This window comes from Zalophus californianus, chromosome 5 (assembly GCF_009762305.2).
Source record: "Zalophus californianus isolate mZalCal1 chromosome 5, mZalCal1.pri.v2, whole genome shotgun sequence".
NCBI lineage: Eukaryota > Metazoa > Chordata > Mammalia > Carnivora > Otariidae > Zalophus > Zalophus californianus.
The window spans coordinates 7,167,011-7,187,841 of NC_045599.1; the positions used below are offsets into that span (position 1 = coordinate 7,167,011).

At 38.8% G+C, this 20,831-nt stretch overlaps 1 pseudogene; it reads left to right on the top strand.

Annotated features, from left to right (window-relative positions):
- The first annotated feature begins 287 nt into the window (after positions 1-287).
- Positions 288-20,246, top strand: LOC113928632 (annotated as a pseudogene).
- The last annotated feature ends 585 nt before the right edge of the window (positions 20,247-20,831 follow it).

The following is a 20,831-nucleotide window of genomic DNA, read 5'->3' on the forward strand; positions in this document are numbered from 1 at the left end:
CTGACAGCTATTTTAAACAAGATTTTATTGGTGATGGTGAAATTTGAGATTACTGTTAATATTGGTTAAGACTTCTAGTTAAGAGGGAGAAAAGATGGCGGAGGAGTAGGGGACACTATTCTAACTGGTCCCCAGAATTGAAGTGGTTAGCTACCAGACCACTGGGAGCACCCACGAAATCAGCCTGAGATGTAAGAAGATCTGAATCTCTACAAACAGAATATCCCAGGTGGTTGGTTTCGAGGTACGAAGCAGGGAGCTGTGATTCCATGGGCGGATATCGGAGGATGAACGGCAACGGGAGGGAACCTGGCTTTGGGGATCCACAGGCAGTGAGAGATAGCCTCCCGCGCTGGGGACTGGGCAGAGACTCGCAGACTGGTACAGCAGGGAAAGGACTTTAGGGAAGCCCCCCCCCCCCCACTGAAAACTGGAGCGGTGGGATTGTGCATGTGAACTGGGAGCGGCTGGTGGTATTAGAAGCACAAAGGGCAAGGACATGCCCCAACCTGGAGGCAGGACTGGGAGTGTTGTGGAGGGGCACACAACCCAGGACGCTGCAGTTTATAGCAGCACAGACAGAAAAGGAGATAGTGTGGCCTAGAGAGCTCACTGAACAGACTGTGATCTCTCTGCTCTGAGGCAGAGGGTTGGAAATGGTCTCTTCTGCTCTGACTCTCGGAAGAGATGCAGAAAGCCACCAGGGAAAGCTGCCAGAGAACAAAAGCCCCCCAAAACTGGTTCCCACTGAGCAAATCCCTTGCCACAAGGGGCAGGGCAACTCTACCCTAACAGGGTTGCCTGAGTAACAGCTTGGCAGGCCCCTCCCCCAGAAGACAGACTGGGAAAACAAGAGGCCAGCAACCTTAAGGTCCCTAGAAAACAGGTGCATTTTGCTTGGGTTCTGGTCAATAATTTGGACTCTGTATATTCCCTCAACCACCCATCAACAGAATGACTAGGAGGAGGAAATCCCAAAATAAAAAAGACTCAGAGATTATGACTTATGCCACAGATTTACAAATGGATGCAGATTTAACCAAGATGTCAGAGATGAAAGTCAGGCTAGCAATTGTGAAGACAATAGTTAGAATGGAGAAATCAGTTAATGGCAACATAGAGTATCTAAAGGCAGAAATGAAAGATTAATTGGCAGAAATTAAAAGTGCTATCAATGAGATCCAATCTAATCTAGATAATCTAACAGCTAGGGTAAGTGAGCCAGAAGAACAAATTAGTGACCTGGAAGACAGTTTAATAGATAAAAAGGGAAAAGAGGCAGATGAATGGATAAAGAAGAAGTGGTATATATACACAATGGAATATTATGCAGCCATCAAAAAGAATGAAATCTTGCCATTTGCAATGACGTGGGTGGAAGTTCAGGGTATTATGCTGAGCGAAATAAGTCAATCAGAGAAAGACCTGTGTCATATGACCTCACTGATATGAGGAATTCTTAATCTCAGGAAACAAACTGAGGGTTGCTGGAGTGGTGGGGGGTTGGAGGGATGGGGTGGCTGGGTGAAAGACATTGGGGAAGGTATGTGCTATGTGAGTGCTATGAATTGTGCAAGACAGTTGAATCACAGATCTGTAACTCTGAAGTAAATAATACATTATATGTTAAAAAAAGAAGAAGAAGATACTAGGAGGGGAAGAATGAAGGGGGGAAATCGAAAGGGGAGATGAACCATGGGAGTCTATGGACTCTGAAAAACAAACTGAGGGTTCTAGAGGGGAGGGGGTGGGGGGATGGGTTAGCCTGGTGATGGGTATTAAAGAGGGCACGTTCTGCATGGAGCACTGGGTGTTATACGCAAACAATGAATCATGGAACACTACATCAAAAACTAATGATGTAATGTATGGTGATTAACATAACATAATAATAAAAAAAAAAAAAGGAAAAGAGGAGGCCAGGGAAAAACAACTCAGGATCCATGAAAATAGAATCAGAGTAATAAGTGACACTATGAGACGTTCCAATGTCAGAATTATTGGGATCCCGGAGGGAGTGGAGAGAGAGGACTAGAAGATATACTTGAGCAAATCATACTTGAGAACTTCCCTAATCTGGGGAATGAAACAAACTTTCGTGTCCTGGAGGCAGACTGTGATCAGACTCTCTGTGATCTCTCTGTGACCCCTCCCAAAATCAAGGAAAACAGGCCAACACCCTGGCATGTAATAGTAAAATTCAAAAATCTTAGAACCAAGGAAACCATCTTAAGGGCAGTTAGGGGGAAGAGATTCCTTACATACAGAGGAAGGAACATCTGAATAACGTCAGACCTATGCACAGAGACCTGGCAGGCCAGAAAGGCCTGGCAAGAAATATTCAGTGTACTGAACGAGAGGAACATGCAGCCAAGAATACTTTATCCAGCAAGGCTGTCATTAAGAATGGATGGAGAGATGCAGAGATTCCACAACTGGCAGAAACTGAAAGAATGTGACCACTAAGCCGGCCCAGCAAGAAATATTAAGGGGGGTTCTATAAAAGCAGGAAGACCCCAAGAGTGATATACAACAGAAACTTACAGGGACAATCTATTAAAAAAGTCTTCACAGGCAAAATGATGAAAATTAATTCAAATCTTCCTTCTTCTTTTTAAAATTTTATTATGTTATGTTAGTCACCATACAATACAATATTAGTTTTTGATGTGTTGAACCACGATCCATTGTTTTCATATAACATCCAGTGCTCCATGCAGTACGTGCTCTCCTTAATACCCATCACCGGGCTAACCAATCTCCCCTCCCCTTCACCTCTAAAACCCTGTTTGTTTCTCAGAGTCCATAGTCTTTCATGCTTCATCTCTCCCTCCAATGTCCCCCCTTTCATTTTTCCCTTCCTTCACCTAATGTCCTCCATGCTATTCCTTATGTTCCACAAATAAGTGAAACCATATGATAATTGACTTTCTCTGCTTGACTTATTTCACTTAGCATAATCTCCTCCAGTCCCATCCATGTGGATGTAAAAGTTGGGTATTCATCCTTTCTGATGGCTGAGTAATATTCCATTGCATATATGGACCACATCTTCTTTATCTATTCATCAGTTGAAGGGCATCTCGGCTCTTTCCACAGTTTGGCTATTGCGGACATTGCTGCTATGAACATTGGGGTGCATATGGCCCTTCTTTTCACTACAACTGTGTCTTTGGGATAAATACCCAGGAGCGCAATTGCTGGGTCATAGGTAGCTCTATTTTTAAGTTTTGAAGAACCACCACACTGTTTTCCAGGGTGGCTGTACCAACTTGCATGCCCACCAACAGTGTAAGAGGGTTCTCCTTTCTCCACAACCTCTCCAACATTTGTTGTTTCTTTCCCTGTCCATTGTTGCCATTCTACCTGGTGTAAGGTGGTATCTCAATGTGGTTTTAATTTGAATTTCCCTGATGGCTAATGATGATGAACATTTTTTCATGTGTCTGTTAGCCATTTGTATGTCTTCTTCAGAGAAGTGTCTTTCATAACTTCTGCCCATTTTTTTGACTTATTATTTGTTTTTTTGGGTGTTGAGTTGAGAAATTCTTTATAGATCTTGGATACCAGCCCTTTATCTGTAGTGTCATTTGCAAAAATCTTCTCCCATTCTTGGGTTCCCTTTTTGTTTTGTTGACTGTTTCCTTTGCTGTGCACAAGCTTTTTATCTTGATGAAGTCCCAAATGTTCATTTTTGCTTTTGGTTCACTAGCTTTTGCAGATGTATCTTAAAAGTTGTTGTGGCCTATGTCAAAGAGGTTACTGCCTATGTTCTCCTCTAGGATTTTGATGGATTCCTGTCTCACATTGAGGTCTTTCATCCATTTTGAGTTTATCTTTATGTATGTGTTAGAGAATGGTCCATTTTCATTCTTCTGCATGTGGCTGTCCAATTTTCCCATTGCATGTTTTTTTCTGCTTTGTCAAAGACTATTTGACCAAAGAGTTGAGGATCCATATCTGGGTTCTCTATTCTGTTCCATTGGTCTATATGTCTGTTTTTGTGCCAGTACCATGCCGTCTTGGTGATCACAGCTTCGTAATATAGCTTGAAACCAGGCAACGTGATGCCCCCAGCTTTGTTTTTCTTTTTCAACATTTCCTTGGTGATTCGGGGTCTTTTCTGATTCCATACAAATTTTAGGATTGTTTGCTCCAGCACTCTGAAAAATGTCATTGGAATTTTGATTGGGATGGCATTGAAGGTATAGATTACTCTGGGTAGCATAGACATTTTAACAATGTTTATTCTTCCGATCCATGAGCATGGAATATTTTTCCATCTTTTGTGTCATCTTCAATTTCTTTCATGAGTGTTCTGTACTTCCTAGAGTATAGATCCTTTACCTCTTTGGTTATGTTCATACTGAGCTATCTTATGGTTTTTGGTCCTATTGTAAATGGATTCGTTTCTCTAATTTCTATTTCTATAGTTCGCTTGTTAGTGTTAAGAAAGCAACTGATTTCTGTGCATTGATTTTGTATCCTGCCACATTACTGAATTGCTGTATGAGTTCTAGTAATTTGGGGGTGGAGTGTTTTGGGTTTTCCACATAAAGTATCATGTCATCTACGAAAAGAGAGAGTTTGACTTCTTCTTTCCCAATTTGAATACGTTTTATTTCTTTTTGTTGTCTGATGCTGTTGCTAAGGTTTGTAGTACTATGTTGAACAATAGTGGCGAGATTGGGCACCTTGATGTGTTCCTGATCTTAAGGGAAATGCTCTCAGCTTTTCCCCATTGAGGATGATATTCGCTGTGTGTTTTTCATAGATGGATTTTATGAACTTGAGGAATATTCCCTCTCTCCCTATACTCTGAAGAGTTTTAATAAGGAACGGATGTTGTATTTTGTCAAATGCTTTTTCTACATCAATTGGGAGGACCATATGGTTCTACTCCCTCTTCTTATTAATGTGTTCTATCACATTGATTGATTTGTGAATGTTGAAGCACCCTTGCATCCTAGGGATAAATCCCACTTGGTCGTGGCGGATGATTCTTTTAATATATTCTTAGATCTTATTAGCTAGGATTTTGTTGAGAATTTTGGAATCCATATTCATCAGGGATATCAGTCTGAAATTCTCCTTTTTGATGGGGTCTTTGCCTGTTTTGGGGATTAAGGTAATTTTGGCCTCATAGAATGAGTCTGGAATTTTTCCTTCTGTTTCTATTATATGAAATAGCTTCAGTAGAATATGTATTATTTCTTCTTTGAATATTTGGTAGAATTCCCCAGGGAATCCATCAGGCCCTAAACTCTTGTTTTTTGGGAGGTTTTTGATCACTGCTTCAATCTCCTTACTGATTATTGGCCTATTGAGGTTGTCAATTTCTTCCTGTTTCAGTCTTGGCAGCTAATAGGTTTCCCAGGAAGGCATCCATTTCATCCAGACTGCTCAGTGTATTAGCATATAATTGTTGCTAATAATTTCTAATAATTGTTTCTATTTCCTTAGTGTTATGATATCTCCCCTTTCATTCATAATTTTATTAATTTGGGTCCTCTCTCTTTTTTTATTTTATTTTAATTTTTAAAAAATATTTTATTTATTTATTTGAGAGGGAGAATGAGATAGAAAGAGCATGAGATGGGGGAGGGTCAGAGGGAGAAGCAGACTCCCTGTTGAGCATGGAGCCCAATGAGGGTCTCGATCCCAGGACTCCAGGATCATGACCTGAGCCGAAGGCAGTCACTTAACCAACTGAGCAACACCTGCACCCTACTTTCTCTTTTCTTTTGGATAAGTCTGGCCAGTGGTTTATCGAATTATTAATTCATTGAAAAACCAACTTCTAGTTTCGTTGATGTGATCTACTGTGTTTCTAGTTTCTAATTCATTGATCTTTGCCCTAATCTTAATTATGTCTCTTGTAATGTGTGGATTAGGCATCTTTTGTTGCTTTTTCTCTAGTTCTTTAAGGTGTAGAGTTAGTGAATTCGGGAGTTTTCTATTTTGTTGAGTGAGGCTTGGATGGCTATGTATTTCCCCCTTAGGACAGCCTTTGCAGTATCCCATAGGTTTTGGACCGATGTGTTTTTGGTCTCATTCATTTCCAAGAATTGTTTAAGCTCTTCTTTGATTTCCTGGTTGACCCAAGCATTCTTGAGCAGAGTGGTCTTTAGCTTCCAAGTGTTTGAATTTCTGCCAAATTTTTTCTTGTGATTGAGTTCCAGTTTTAAAGCATGTGGTCTGAGAATATGCAGGGAATAATCTTAATCTTTGGTATTGGTTGAGACCTGATTTGTGACCCAGTATGTGGTCTATTCTGGAGAAAGTTCCATATGTACTGGAGAAGAATAAGTATACTATTGTTTTAGGGTGGAATGTTCTGTATATATCTATGAGATCCATCTGGTCCAGTGTGTCATTCAAAGCTCTGGTTCCTTTGTTGATTTTCTGCTTAGATGATTTGTCCATTGCTGAGAGTGGAGTATTGAGGTCTCTTACAATTAACGTGTTGTTATCAATATGACTATTTTGGTAGACAGTTGGCTTATGTAGATGTCTGCTCCCATGTTGGGGGCATAGATATTTACAATTGTTAGATCTTCTTGTTGGATAGACCCTTTAAGAATGATATAGTGTCCTTCTGTGTCTCTAACTACAGACTTTAGCTTAACATCTAATTTGTCTGATATAAGAATTGCTACCCCAGTTTTCTTTTGAGGTACGTTGGCATGGAAGATGAATCTCCATCCCTTCACTTTCAGACTGGATGTATCTTTAGGTTGAAAATGAGTCTCTTGTAGGCAGCATATGGATGGGTCCTCTTTTTTATCCAATCTGCAACCGGGTGCCATTTTAAGGGAGCATTTAGGCCATTCACGTTGAGAATGATTATTGAAAGATATGAATTAATTGTCATCATGTTGCCTGTGAAGATGTTGTTTTTATAGATTGTCCCTGTAAATTTTTGTTGTATATCACTCTTGGGGTCTTTCTCCTTTTATAGAACCCCCATTAATATTTCCTGCAGGGCTGGCTTCGTTGTCACATATTCTTTCAGTTTCTGCCGGTCGTGGAAGCTCTGCATCTCTCCACCCATTTTAAATGAAAGCCTTGCCGGATAAAGTATTCTTGGCTGCATGTTCTTCTCATTTTGTACCTTGAATATGTCTTGCCAGGCCTTTCTGGCTTGCCAGGTCTCTGTGGATAGGTCTGACGTTGTTCTGATGTTCCTCCCTCTATATGTAAGGAATCTCTTCCCCCTAACTGTCCTTAAGATGGTTTCCTTGGTTCTAAGATTTGCGAGTTTTACTACTGCATGCTGTGTCATTGTCTTTTCTCCTTAATCTAGGGAGGGGTCATTTCTGCCTCTAGGACATGAATGTTTGTTCCATTCTCCAGATTAGGGAAGTTCTCACCTATGATTTGCTCAAATATATCTTCTAGTCTTCTCTCTCTCTCCATCTCCTCAGGGATCCCAATAATTCTGACATTGGACGTTTCATGTCGTCACTTATTACTCTTATTTTATTTTCATGGATTCTGAGTTGTTTTTCCCTGGCCTCCTCTTTTCCCTTTTTATCCATTAAATTTCTTCTTGTCACTCATTTGTTCTTCAGCCTTTCTTACCCTAGCTGTTAGATTATCGAAATTAGATGGATCTCACGGGGATAGCATTTTTAAGTTCTGCCAATTCAGCTTTCATTTCTGCCGTAGAGACTCTGTGTTGTCATTAACTGATTTCTCCATTCTAGCTATTGCCTTCACAATTGCTAGCCTGAATTCCATCTTCGACATCTTGGTTATGTCTACATCCATTTGTAAATCTGAGGCATAAGTCATAATCTCTGAGTCTTTTTTATTTTGGAGGTTCCTCCTCCAGGCATTCTGTTGATGGGTGTTTGAGGGAATGTATAGAGTCCAAATTATTGACTAGATCCCAAGCAAAATGCACATGTTTTCTAGGGACCTTAGGGTTGCTGGCCTCTTGTTCTTCCAGCCTGTCTTCTGGGGGAGGCGTCTGCTGCACTGTTACTCAGGCCACCCTCTTTGGGCAAAATTGCCCTTTCCCTTATGGCTGGTGATGGGCTCAGTGGGAACCCGTTTTGGTGGCTTTTTTTCTCTGATGGCTTTCCATGGCAGTTTCCTGTGTCTCTTCTGAGAGTCAGAGCAGAAGAGACCTTTTCCAACCTTCTGCACCAGAGCAGAGAGATCACAATCTCTTCTTCCGTGAGCTCTCCAGGCCACATTATCTCCATTTTTGTCTGTGCTGCTATAAACTGCAGCTTCCTGGGTTGTGCACCCCTCTGCAGTGCCGCCAGTCCTGCCTCCAGGTCTTGGCTCGTCTCTGCCCTTTGTGCTTCTAAAACCACCAGGTGCTCCCAGTTCGTACCCATGACCCTGCTGCTCTGGGTGTCCGTCCTGGGGCTCCCCTAAAGTCCTTTCCCAGCCCCTACCGGTCTGCAAGTCTGTGCCTGGTCTCCAGCGTGGGATGCTATCACTCACTGGCGGTGCAGGATTCCCACAGAGCAGCTCCCTTCTGCTGCCATTGATCCTCCTATATCTGCCTGCGGAATCAAGGCTCCCTGCTTCATACCTTGAAACCAACCCCTGAGATATTTTGTTTGTAGAGATCCAGATCTATTTTCTTACATCTCGGGCTGATTTTGTGGGTGCTCAGAGTGGTCGGGTAGTTATCCAGCTCAATTCTGGGGACCAGTTGGAATAGGTTCCCCTACCCCTCTGCCATCTTTTCTCTCCTCCTAATTCATATCTTTCAATAATCACTCTCAATGTGCCTGGTCTAAATGTTCCCATAAAATGGCAAGGTTTGCAGATGGGATAAAAAGACAGGACCCATCCATAGCTGTCTACAAGAGACTCATTTTCAACCTAAAGATACATCCAGACTGAAAGTGAAGGGATGGAGATTCATCTTCCATGCCAGTGGACCTCAAAAGAAAGCTGGGGTAGCAATTCTTATATTAGACAAATTAGATTTTAAACTAAAGTCTGTAGTTAGAGACACAGAAGGACACCATATCATTCTTAATGGGTCTTTCCAACAAGAAGATCTAATAATTGTAAATATCTATGTCCCCAACATGGGAGCAGACATCTACATAGGCCAACTGTTAACCAAAATAGAATCATATTGACAACAGTACGTCAATTGTAAGAGACCTCAATTCTGCACTCTCAGCAGTGGACAGGTCATCTAAGCAGAAAATCAACAAAGAAACAGGAGCTTTGAATGATACATGGGACCAGATGGACCTCATAGATATATACAGAACATTCCACCCTAAAACAACAGTATACTCACTCTTCTCCAGCACACATGGAACTTTCTCCAGAATAGACCACATACTGGGTCACTAATCAGGTCTCAACCGATACCAAAGACTGGGATTATTCCCTGCATATTCTCAGACCACAATGCTTTAAAACTGGAACTCAATCACAAGAAAAAATTTGGCAGGGCGCCTGGGTGGCTCAGTTGGTTGAGCGACTGCCTTCAGCTCAGGTCATGATCCTCAGTCCCGGGATTGAGTCCCACATCGGGCTCCCTGCTCAGTGGGGGGTCTGCTTCTCCCTCTGACCCTCTTCCCTCTCGTGCTCTCTGTCTCTCATTCTCTCTCTCTCAAATAAATAAATAAAATCTTTAAAAAACAAAGAAAAAATTTGGCAGAAATTCAAACACTTGGAAGCTAAAGACCACTCTGCTCAAGAATGTTTGGCTCAACCAGGAAATCAAAGAAGAACTTAAACAATTCTTGGAAATGAATGAGAACAAAAACACATCAGTCCAAAACCAATGGGATACTGCAAAGGAGGTCCTAAGGGGAAAATACATACTCATCCAAGCCTCACTCAAAGAAATAGAAAAATCCCAAATTCACCAACTAACTCTACACTTTAATGAACTAGAGAAAAAACAACAAACGACACCTAAGCCACACATTAGAAGAGAAATAATTAAGATTAGAGCAGAGATCTAAGAATTAGAAGCTAGAAACACAGTAGATCACAACAATGAAACTAAAAGTTGGTTTTTGAATGAATGAATAAGATCGATAAACCATTGGCTGCATTTATCCAAAAGAAAATATAAAGGACCCAAATAAATGAAAGTGTGAATGAAAGGGAAGAGATCATGGCTAATACCAAAGAAATAGAAACAATTATTAGAAATTATTATCAACAACTATATGCTAATACACTGAGCAATTTGGATGAAATGGAGGTCTTTTGGAAACCTCTAAGTTGCCAAGACCAAAACAGGAAGAAATTGACAACCTGAATAGGCCAATATCCAGTAACAAGATTGAAACAGTGATCAAAAACCTCCCAAAAAACAAAAGTCTAGGGCCTGATGGATTCCCTGGGGATTCTACCAAACATTCAAAGAAGAAATAATACCTATTCTACTGAAGCTATTTCAAATAATAGAAAGAGAAGGAAAAATTCCAAACTCCTATGAGATCACCATTACCTTAATTCCCAAAGTAGGCAAAGACCCCGTCAAAAAGGAGAATTTCAGACTGGCATCCCTGATGAATATGGATTCCAAAATCCTCAACAAAATCCTAGCTAATAGGATCTAAGAATATATTAAAGGATCATCCACCACGACCAAGTGGCATTTATCCCCGGGATGCAAGCGTGGTTCAACATTCACAAATCAATCAATGTGATAGAACACATTATTAAGAGGATGGAGAAGAACCATATGGTCCTCCCAATTGATGCAGAAAAAGCATTTGACAAAATACAACATCCTTTCCTGATTAAATCTCTTCAGAGTACAGGGATAGAGGGAACATTCCTCAAGTTCATAAAATCCATCTATGAAAAACCCACAGTGAATATCATCCTCAATGCGGAAAAGCTGAGAGCATTTCCCTTAAGATCAGGAACACGTCAAGGATGCCCACTCTTACCACTATTGTTCAACATAGTACTAGAAGTCCTAACAACAGCAATCAGACAACAAAAAGAAATAAAACGTATTCAAATTGGCAAAGAAGAAGTCAAACCCTCTCTTTTTGCAGATGACACAATACTTTATGTGGAAAACCCAAAAGACTCCACCCCCAAATTACTAGAACTCATACAGCAATTCAGTAATGTGGCAGGATACACAATCAATGCACAGAAATCAGTTTCTTTCTTATACACTAACAACGTAACTGCAGAAAGGGAAATCAGAGAACAGATACATTTACAATAGCACCAAAAACCATAAGATACCTCAGAATAAACCTAACCAAAGAGGTAAAGGATCTATACTCTAGGGGTTACAGAACACTCATGGAAGAAATTGAAGAAGACACAAAAAGATGGAAAAATATTCCATGCTCATGGATCAAAACAAGAAACATTGTTAAGATATCTATGTTACCCAGAGCAATCTATACCTTCAATGCCATCCCAATCAAAATTTCAATGACATTTTTCAAAGTGCTGGAACAAACAATCCTGAACTTCGTATGGAATCAGAAAATACCCCAAATCACCAAGGAAATGTTGAAAAAGAAAAACAAAGCTGGGGCATCACGTTGCCCAGTTTCAAGCTATAATTACAAAGCTGTGATCACCAGGAAAATATGGTACTGGCACAAAAACAGACATATAGACCAATGGAACCGAATAGAGAACCCAGATATGATCCCTCAACTCTATGGTCAAATAGTCTTCGACAAAGAAGGAAAAAAAATGCAATGGAAAAAAGACATTCTCTTCAATAAATGGTGCTGGGAAAATTCGAGAGGCACATGCAGAAGAATGAAACCTGACCATTCTCTAACACCACACACAAGATAAACTCAAAATGGATGAAAGACCTCAATGTGGGACAAGAATCCATCAAAATCCTAGAGGAGAACATAGGCAATAACCTATTTGACATCGGCCACAGTGACTTCTTTCAAGATACATCTCAACAAGCTAGTGAACCAAAAGCAAAAATGAACTTTTGGTACTTCATCAAGATAAGAAGCTTGTGCACAGCAAAGGAAACAGTCAACAGAACAAAGAAGCAACCCATAGAATGGAGAAGATATTTGCAAATGACACTACAGATAAAGGGCTGGAATCCAAGGTCTATAAAGATTTCTCAAACTCAACAACACCCATAAAACAAATAATCAATTCAAAAAATGGGCAGAAGCTATGAAAAGACACTTCTCTGAAGAAGACATACAAATGGCTAACAAACACATGAAAAAATTTTCATTATCATTAGCCATCAGGGAAATTCAAATCAAAACCACATTGATATAGCAGCTTACACCAGGCAGATTGGCAAAAATGGACAGGAAAAGAAACAACAAATGTTGGAGAGGTTGTGGAGAAAGGGGGACCCTCTTACATTCTGTTGGGAATGCAAGTTGTTACAGCCACTTTGGAAAACAGTATGGAGGTTCCTCAAAAATTTAAAAATAGAGCTACCCTATGACCCAGCAATTGCACTCCTGGGTATTTACTCCAAAGGTACAGATGTAGTGAAAAGAAGGGCCATATGCACCCCAATGTTCATAGCAGCAATGTCCGCAATAGCCAAACTGTGGAAAGAGCCAAGATGCCCTTCAACTGATGAATAGATAAAGAAGATGTGGTCCATATATGCAATGGAATATTACTCAGCCATCAGAAAGGATGAATACCCAACCTTTACATCCACATGGATGAGACTGGAGGAGATTATGCTAAGTGAAATAAGTCAGGCAGAGAAAGACAATTATCCTACGGTTTCACTTATTTGTGGAACATAAGGTATAGCATAGAGGATATTAGAAGGAAGGGAAAAATGAAGGGGGAGAATCGGAGGGAGAGATGAACTATGAGAGACTAAGGACTGTGAGAAAGAAACTGAGGGTTTCAGAGGGGCGGGGGGAGAGGGATGGGTTAGCTCAGTGATGGCTATTAAGGAGGGCACATAGAACGTGGAGCACTGGGTGTTATACGAAAACAATGGATCATGGATCACCACATCAAATACTAATGATGTATTGTATGGTGAGTAACATAACATAATAATATTTAAAAAAATAAAAAAATAAAAGACTTCCAGTTAATAAGAAAAGATTTTATAAGGACATGAGGAGAGAAGTAGAACAGTGCAATATAGATACCTATTATCTTTTTGCTGTTGTTGTTAGGGCTCTTAATTGCATTCTTCTCCAAAGTCCCAGAAGGAATTTATCAACAGCAAACCTCAACTCCCATAATGGGCATAGTAAAACCAGGATGATATCACTGGCTTGTTTATCTTTATACCATGGTCACACTCCATTACTCAGATGGATAGGAGCTGCACCATCTTCTGATGCTGAGTTCAATCATATAGAAAAAATTACAGCAGCAAAAAGGGTAATTATCGTTTTTGACTTGTTCTCCTTCTGATACATGCTCTTAATTCTTGACCATATTTCCTCTATTTTTCCCTATCATGTATTTTTATGAAAAAAAGGAAATGTGATATATTTTTTATTAATGGGACATATATTTTAATTCAAGTATCATTAACACACAGCATTATATTAGTTTCAGTTGTATATTATAATGATTCAACAATTCTATACATTTCTTAGTGCTCATCAAGATAAATGTACTTTTAATTGTCCTTTTTGTTTGAATCTTTCTTGTAGCAATAATTCACTGCAGCATATTAGGAGAAAATATTTGCAAATGGCATATCAGATAAAGGGTTAGTATACAAAATCTATAAAGAACTTCTCAAACTCAACACCCAAAGAACAAATAATCCAATCAAGAAACGGGCAGAAGACATGAACAGACATTTTTCCAAAGAAGACACTCAAGTGGCCAACAGACACATGAAAAACTGCTCAACATCACTCGGCATCAGGGAAATTCAAATCAAAACCTCAATGAGATACCACCTCACACCAGTCAGAATAGCTAAAATTGACAAGTTAGGAAACGACAGATGTTGGCGGGGATGTGGAGAAAGGGGGAACCCTCCTACATTGTAGGTGGGAATTCAAGCTGGTGCAGCCACTCTGGAAAACAGTATGGAGGTTCCTCAAAAAGTTGAAAATAGAGCTACCTTATGACCCAGCAATTGCACTACTGGGTATTTACCCCAAAGATAAAAATGTAGGGATTGGAAGGGGTATGTGCACCCCAGTGTTTATAGCAACAATGCCCACAATAGCCAAACTATGGAAAGAGCCAAGATGTCCCCTGATAGACGAATGGATAAAGAAGAAGTGGTATATATATACAATAGAATATTATGGAGCCATCAAAAGGAATGAGATCTTGCCATTGTCAACGACATGGATAGAAATGGTGGGTATGATGCTGAGCGAAATAAGTCAATCAGAGAAAGACTTGTGTGATATGATCTCACTGATATGAAGAATTCTTAATCTCAGGAAACAAACTGAGGGTTGCTGGAGTGGTGGGGGGTGGGAGGGATGTGGTGCTGGGTGATAGACATTGGGGAGGGTATGTGCTATGGTGAGTGCTGTGAATTGTGCAATACTGTTGAATCACAGATCTGTACCTCTGAAACAAATAATGCAATATATGTTAAGAAAAAAAGAAGAAGAAGATAGCAGGAGGGGAAGAATGAAGGGGGGAAATCTGAGGGGGAGACGAACCATGAGAGATGATGGACTGTGAAAAACAAACTGAGGGTTCTAGAGGGGAGGGCGGTGGGGGGATGGGTTAGCCTGGTGGGGGTATTAAAGAGGGCACGTTCTGCGTGGAGCACTGGGTATTATGCACAATGAATCATGGAACACTACATCAAAAACTAATCATGTAATGTATGGTGATTAACATAACAATAAAAAATTTAAAGAGAAAAAAAGGAAATGGCTTTTTGATTTCCATTTATGTATGGACATGGGACTTATTTTATTTTGAGTGGGCATTATTTCTGATAGTTACAAAACTGAAACTAATGTCTCAGTTATATTTATGTTTCTGAGATGACACTGACAGCGAGTGATAAGACCTAAATTGTAGACTGTGGAGGGAAGAGAGTATTCTAGGGAGTGATAGTAGAATTATAGGCTCTGAATTCTATCACCTGATTTGAGATTGAGACAAAAATCCACCTTCAGGTGAATTGTGTGATGCTAAGCAGTTACCCTGGTAATTTCTTTGTTTTTAAGATTTTATTTATTTGAGAGAGAGAGAGCATGAGTGTGTGTGCATGAGTGGGGGGAGGGGCAGAGGGAAAGGAAGAAGCAGATTCCTCTCTGAGCAAGGAGTCCAACATGGGGCTCAATCCTAGGACCCCAAGATCATGACCTGAGCTGAAGGCAGACGCTTAACCAACTGAGCCACCCAGGTGCCCCTAAGCCACTTTTTAAATAATTTTCTCTTTCATTATTCTTATGTTAAAATGCCTACCCTGGGAATTAGAATTATTTAATTTGTGAAAGGAGAAAATAGATGATTAAATACTTCATTGATTCTTGGGGAAGTGAAATATAGAATGATATAGAACAATAGAACAATTTCTGGAATTTTGTTAGCTTCAAGTAAAGATTTGATTTTCTACCACCACTATTTAAAACAAAACAAAACAAAGGGATAGTTTGAAAATTTTAATTAAAAAATTTTTTTTAAAAATTTTAGTAAACTCTATGCCCAATATAGAGTTCAAACTCACAACCCCAAGATCAAGAGTCACATGCTCTACTACTGAGCCATTCAGGTGTCCTTATCACACTATTAATTCCCCAGTTTAAATATGTACTGTTCTGTTTACAGTAAACTCAAACATCTGGGCAGAGAAAGTAAGAATGAACAAGATGGCCAGTTATAGCATGATATAGAGAGCATTCCACCGTCTGTCTGGTGTTCAGAGTGGCTGATCACAGTGACTCTTATTTACCAAAGAGCAACAGAGATTTGCTTCATTTGACCACAAACATTGACTGAGACAGCAGGTATATTTTGCTTTTATTGGGCTGTTTTAAAATTTTGCCCAGAGGTCAGCTTTTATCTGTTAGTGGGGTGAAAATGAAAATAAGATTATATTTTTTGATATAATGTGTACCAGATTTGTTGGATATTTATGTTAAGGCATCAAATTAATTTTCAGTGTTGTCTATTGCTTTAGAACCTTGGAACTTGGGACTATTAATAAGTTGAATATTGTAATTAATCTTTGTAATCATTACAAAAGTATGCAATGCTTTGAAAGTCAGAATTTATTCCTGAAATATCCCTGTATCATAATCATTCCTAAATTCTTCCTAGAGAGAAGAGCCAATATTTCTTTTTTTGTTGGTAAGGACATTTATAATTTAACATTTGATATGTCAGTAATTGAGAAGTTGCAAAGATTTGATCTCTAGAACAGAAAATGTAAAAGAAGTTATTAGTGAGTCTTTTCAGAAAGGACAGGTATATTTTACTTCTATTGTTCTTTCTTATTTATTTTGCACTATTTCAAAATTCTACTTATACCTCAAATCACACACACACACACACACACACACACACACACACACACACACACACACACACACTATTTTTGGCTGAATAGATGGACCATGACCTCCTTCAGTGTAATTGATTTAATTTTTCTTTTGTCTTCAGCATTTAACACAGATGTAGGCTTCAAGAAGTCAGATTTTTTTTGAGGGGGTTGTTTTGTAGTCAGAGACAAACTCAGTGTTGCTCAATTTTGCTCTTTACATCTCAGTTTCCTTGAAAAATAGATTACTATAGACAATAAAGTAGATTATTTTGTTGTTTGTAACAACAACTAAAGCCTTGTCTTGGAAATGACAATGATCTTGTAGTTGCTAATTCTTCTTCCTGAGATTTAGAACAAATGGTAGAATATTTAAGCAGATGAAATTGGAGAAGCATATACTAGATAGAAGTAAGGTAGGATTTTCCATAAAGATCTGCGTAACCAGAGTAAAAATAATAAATATATCTCATATATTTATTTATATTTATATATTCATATATGTATGTATAAAGTCTGGGACTACAGAAATGATCGAATCTTAATTCTTATGTGTATGAATAGATACTAAAACTGTCAAACTGAAGTAATTCATCTTATATCATAAAACACAAATGGTAACTGCCATTTCTTACACAGATTTTGCATAATAATCACCATAGATATTAGCTCTTTAAATTAACAATACATGGGCTTAATCACCTGTAACTGGTAATTTTCATTACCACTTTCATTATTTTATACCATTTAATCCTGAATCTTGTTTAATGTAAAATGAACAAAGGGATTGTGTGTAGAGGATAATCTAGACCCACACAGTATAACTTCAAAGTTTGGGCTCCTAAATTGATGTCCTTAGGATATCTAAGGGGTTGGTCATTGGTGAGTACCCTGATATGCTGCTGGGGATGCATGGAACACTCTGTACACCCACAGAGCATCTCAGTCTGGCCAGGCCATACAGACAATGGGGGTTCAAATTTTTGTGTAAATATTCCCCAAGTTATGTTTCAGTTACTTTCTAAATCTTTCTCATATGGAATATATCTCTAAGAGTTTTTAAGATCCAGTTGGATTCTTTTTTTTAATTTTTTAATTTTATTTTATTTGAGAGAGAGAGAAAGCACATGGGGGGAGGGTCAGAGGGAGAAGCAGACTCCCTGCCGAGCAGGGAGCCTGATGCGGGACTTGAACCAGGGACTCCAGGATCATGACCTGAGCCGAAGGCAGTCGCTTAACCAACTGAGCCACCCAGGCGCCCGATCCAGTTGGATTCTTAAACCTGAAAGGTGGATTCAATTTTGATTTCAATAAAAAGGTCTATAAATAGGAGATTTTATTGCCTTCTTTTCAATGATTCAATTTTTCTGTGTTTTTATATGGCAGTGATTCTGAAAATTTCCATACTCATTGATAAACAACACTATCTATCATCAGGAAATCTCATGACCTCGAACTTTGGCAATCTTACTGTAAGTTACCAATATTTAAATATTTTTATTTGAATGTACTTGACACACAATGTTACAGTAGTTTCAGGCATGCAACATAGATATTCAACAAATTATATGTTATGTTATGCTTACAGCAAGTGTAGCTTCCATCTGTCACTATACAACACTATTACAATATCATTGGCTATATTCCTTATGCTGTGTCTTTCATTCCTGTGACTTACTCCTAACTAGAAGACTGTATCTCCCATTCCCTGTCACTCATTCTGCCCATCACCCTAGCTCTTCCCTCTGGAGACCATCAGCTTCTTCTCTATATTTTTAGGTTTCATATTGGTTTTTTTCATTTGTTTATTCATTTGTGTTTTTAGATTCTACATATGAGTGAAATTATGTAATATTTGTCTTTTTTCAGTCTGATTTATTTCACTTACCATAATACCCTGGTGGGTCTGTTGTAAAAAAGGGCAGAATCTCATTCACTATTATAGTGGCAAATATATATATGAATAGATACTATATATATATATATATATATATATATATATACACACACACAAATATACTCATACACAAACATATATATGCACACATATACACACACCATTCCTTCTTTATCCATTTGTCTATTGAAGGAAACTTAGATTGTTTCCATATCTTGGCTATTGTAAATAATGCTGCAGTAAACATATGGGTGAATATAAAAATAAACAATGGAATATTACTCAGCCATAAAAAGTTTGAAAACTTGCCATTTGCAATGGCATAGATGCAGCTAGAGAGTATTATGCTAAGCAAAATGTCAGAGAAAGATAAATACCATATGATTTCACTTGCATGTGGAATTTAAGAAAAAAAGCAAATGAACAAAGGGGAAAAAATAGAGAGGCAAACCAAGAAACAGACTCTTAAATATAGAGAACAAACTGATGGTTACCAGAATGGAGGTGGGTGTGGGGATGGGTTAAATATATTGTGGGGATTAAGAGTACACTTGTTATGAGCACCAGGTATTGTATGAAAATGTTGAATCATTATATTCTACACTTGAAACTAATATTACACTGAGTTAACTAACTGGAATTTAAATAAACATTTAAAAATTAAAGGTCATATGAAAATTTGAAAAAAAAAATAAACATAGGGGTACAGATAGTGGTTTTGTTTTCTTTGGGGAAATACATATCCAGCAGTGGAATTATTAAAGTATTCATATTTTTGACCCAGAGTTGGGAATTCTTAGATATCTATTAAATTTGTTCAATTACAAATAATTTATAATCCTAAAATTTACAGGTCCTTGGAACTTCCGTTTATTGGCACACCGGGTTGCCATATGTAAAAATGCAAACACACACACACACAAACACACACACACACACACACACACACACACTTAAGCTCACTAAACATTTATTTCAGGTGCTTGTATCCCAGGAGTGATCTATTAACACCATAGTTCTCCTTGGTTCACCAGGTAAAATCTAATGGAGAACACCACTTGAGTGGCAAACCATACTGGACGATCAGATTTTGACCTAGTGGGACTCTTCAGTCAATTCAAGTACCCAGCTTTCCTTTGTTTGGTCATTTTTGTAGTTTTCTTGATGGCCTTGTCTGAGCACCCAGTTGTCTCTCATGGATGTGATGTACATTTCTGTCACTGCCCAAGATGCTTATGGACCAGGTCATGGGTGTGAAACAGATCTCAGCCCCTGAGTGTGGGATGCAGATGTTTATCTGACACTAGGAGGTTCAGAAGTTTTCCTTCTAGCTGCCATGGTCTATGACCGCTATGTGGCCATCTGCCATCCACTCTGTTATTCTATCCTCATGAACCGTAGGGTGTGTCTCCTCTTGGTGTCTTCCTCCTGGTTTCTGGGATCTGTGGATGGATTTATGCTCACACCCATCACCATGACCTTCCCCTTCTGCAGATCCTGGGAGATCCACCATTTCTTCTGTGCTGTAATGAAGCTTTCCTGCTCAGACACTTCCCTCTATGAGACACTAATGTACCTGTGTTGTGTCCTCAAGCTTCTCTTCCCTGTGACAGTCATTTCAAGCTCCTATTCTTTCATCTTCTTCACCATCCATGGTTGAACTCAGCAGAGGGACGGAAGAAGGCCTTTGCCACTTGTTCTTCCCACATGCTGGTGGTCATCCTCTTCTATGGGGCTTCCATCTATACCTACATGCTTCCCACCTCCTACCACACCCCTGAGAAGGACATGATTGTATCTGTCTTTTATACCATACTCACTCCTGTTCTAAACCCTCTAATTTATAGTCTTAGGAGTAAGGATGTCACAAGGGCTCTAAAAAAAATGTTGAATGTGGGATCGGTCTTTCAGGAAACTATAAAATAGGAACTATTTGTGCTATTTTTTTTCTTCACCCTACAAATTAAAACTTTGGGATCCTATGTCAATGTTTTTCCTTAGCTTCTCACACCATGATGTGTCATCACCAATTTGTTCCTTTTGGAGGAATTGTTAACCTGTCCTCGAAAGCCCTTCATTTCTACACTTCAGCATTCAAAACAATTGTACAATTGTATTGTATCCATGTTACATTTTTTTCTGAAGTTTCCACTGTGATTCTGTGGAAGAATATTCATATTCTGAAGAAATACATTATAAAATATTTAGAAACAAAATCATAAGGTGTGCAATTGATGAGAGAGAGAGATGGAGAGAGAAGTGATAAACCAAAGGGGACAAAAAGATAAAGGAGAATCTAGGTAAGGGAATATGAGTGTTAATTGTATTATTATTATTATTCATACTATTTTTCTGTAAGTTTGAAATTACTTAAGAATAAAACACAAAGAATCAGACTTTTGGCTATTTTAAAAATTTGTCCTTGCTGCATAGTGACAGTGTAAGTGACAAATCTTGGAAATCATGCACATGTTAACATGGCTGATCATTACTGCAACAATCAGGTTGTTT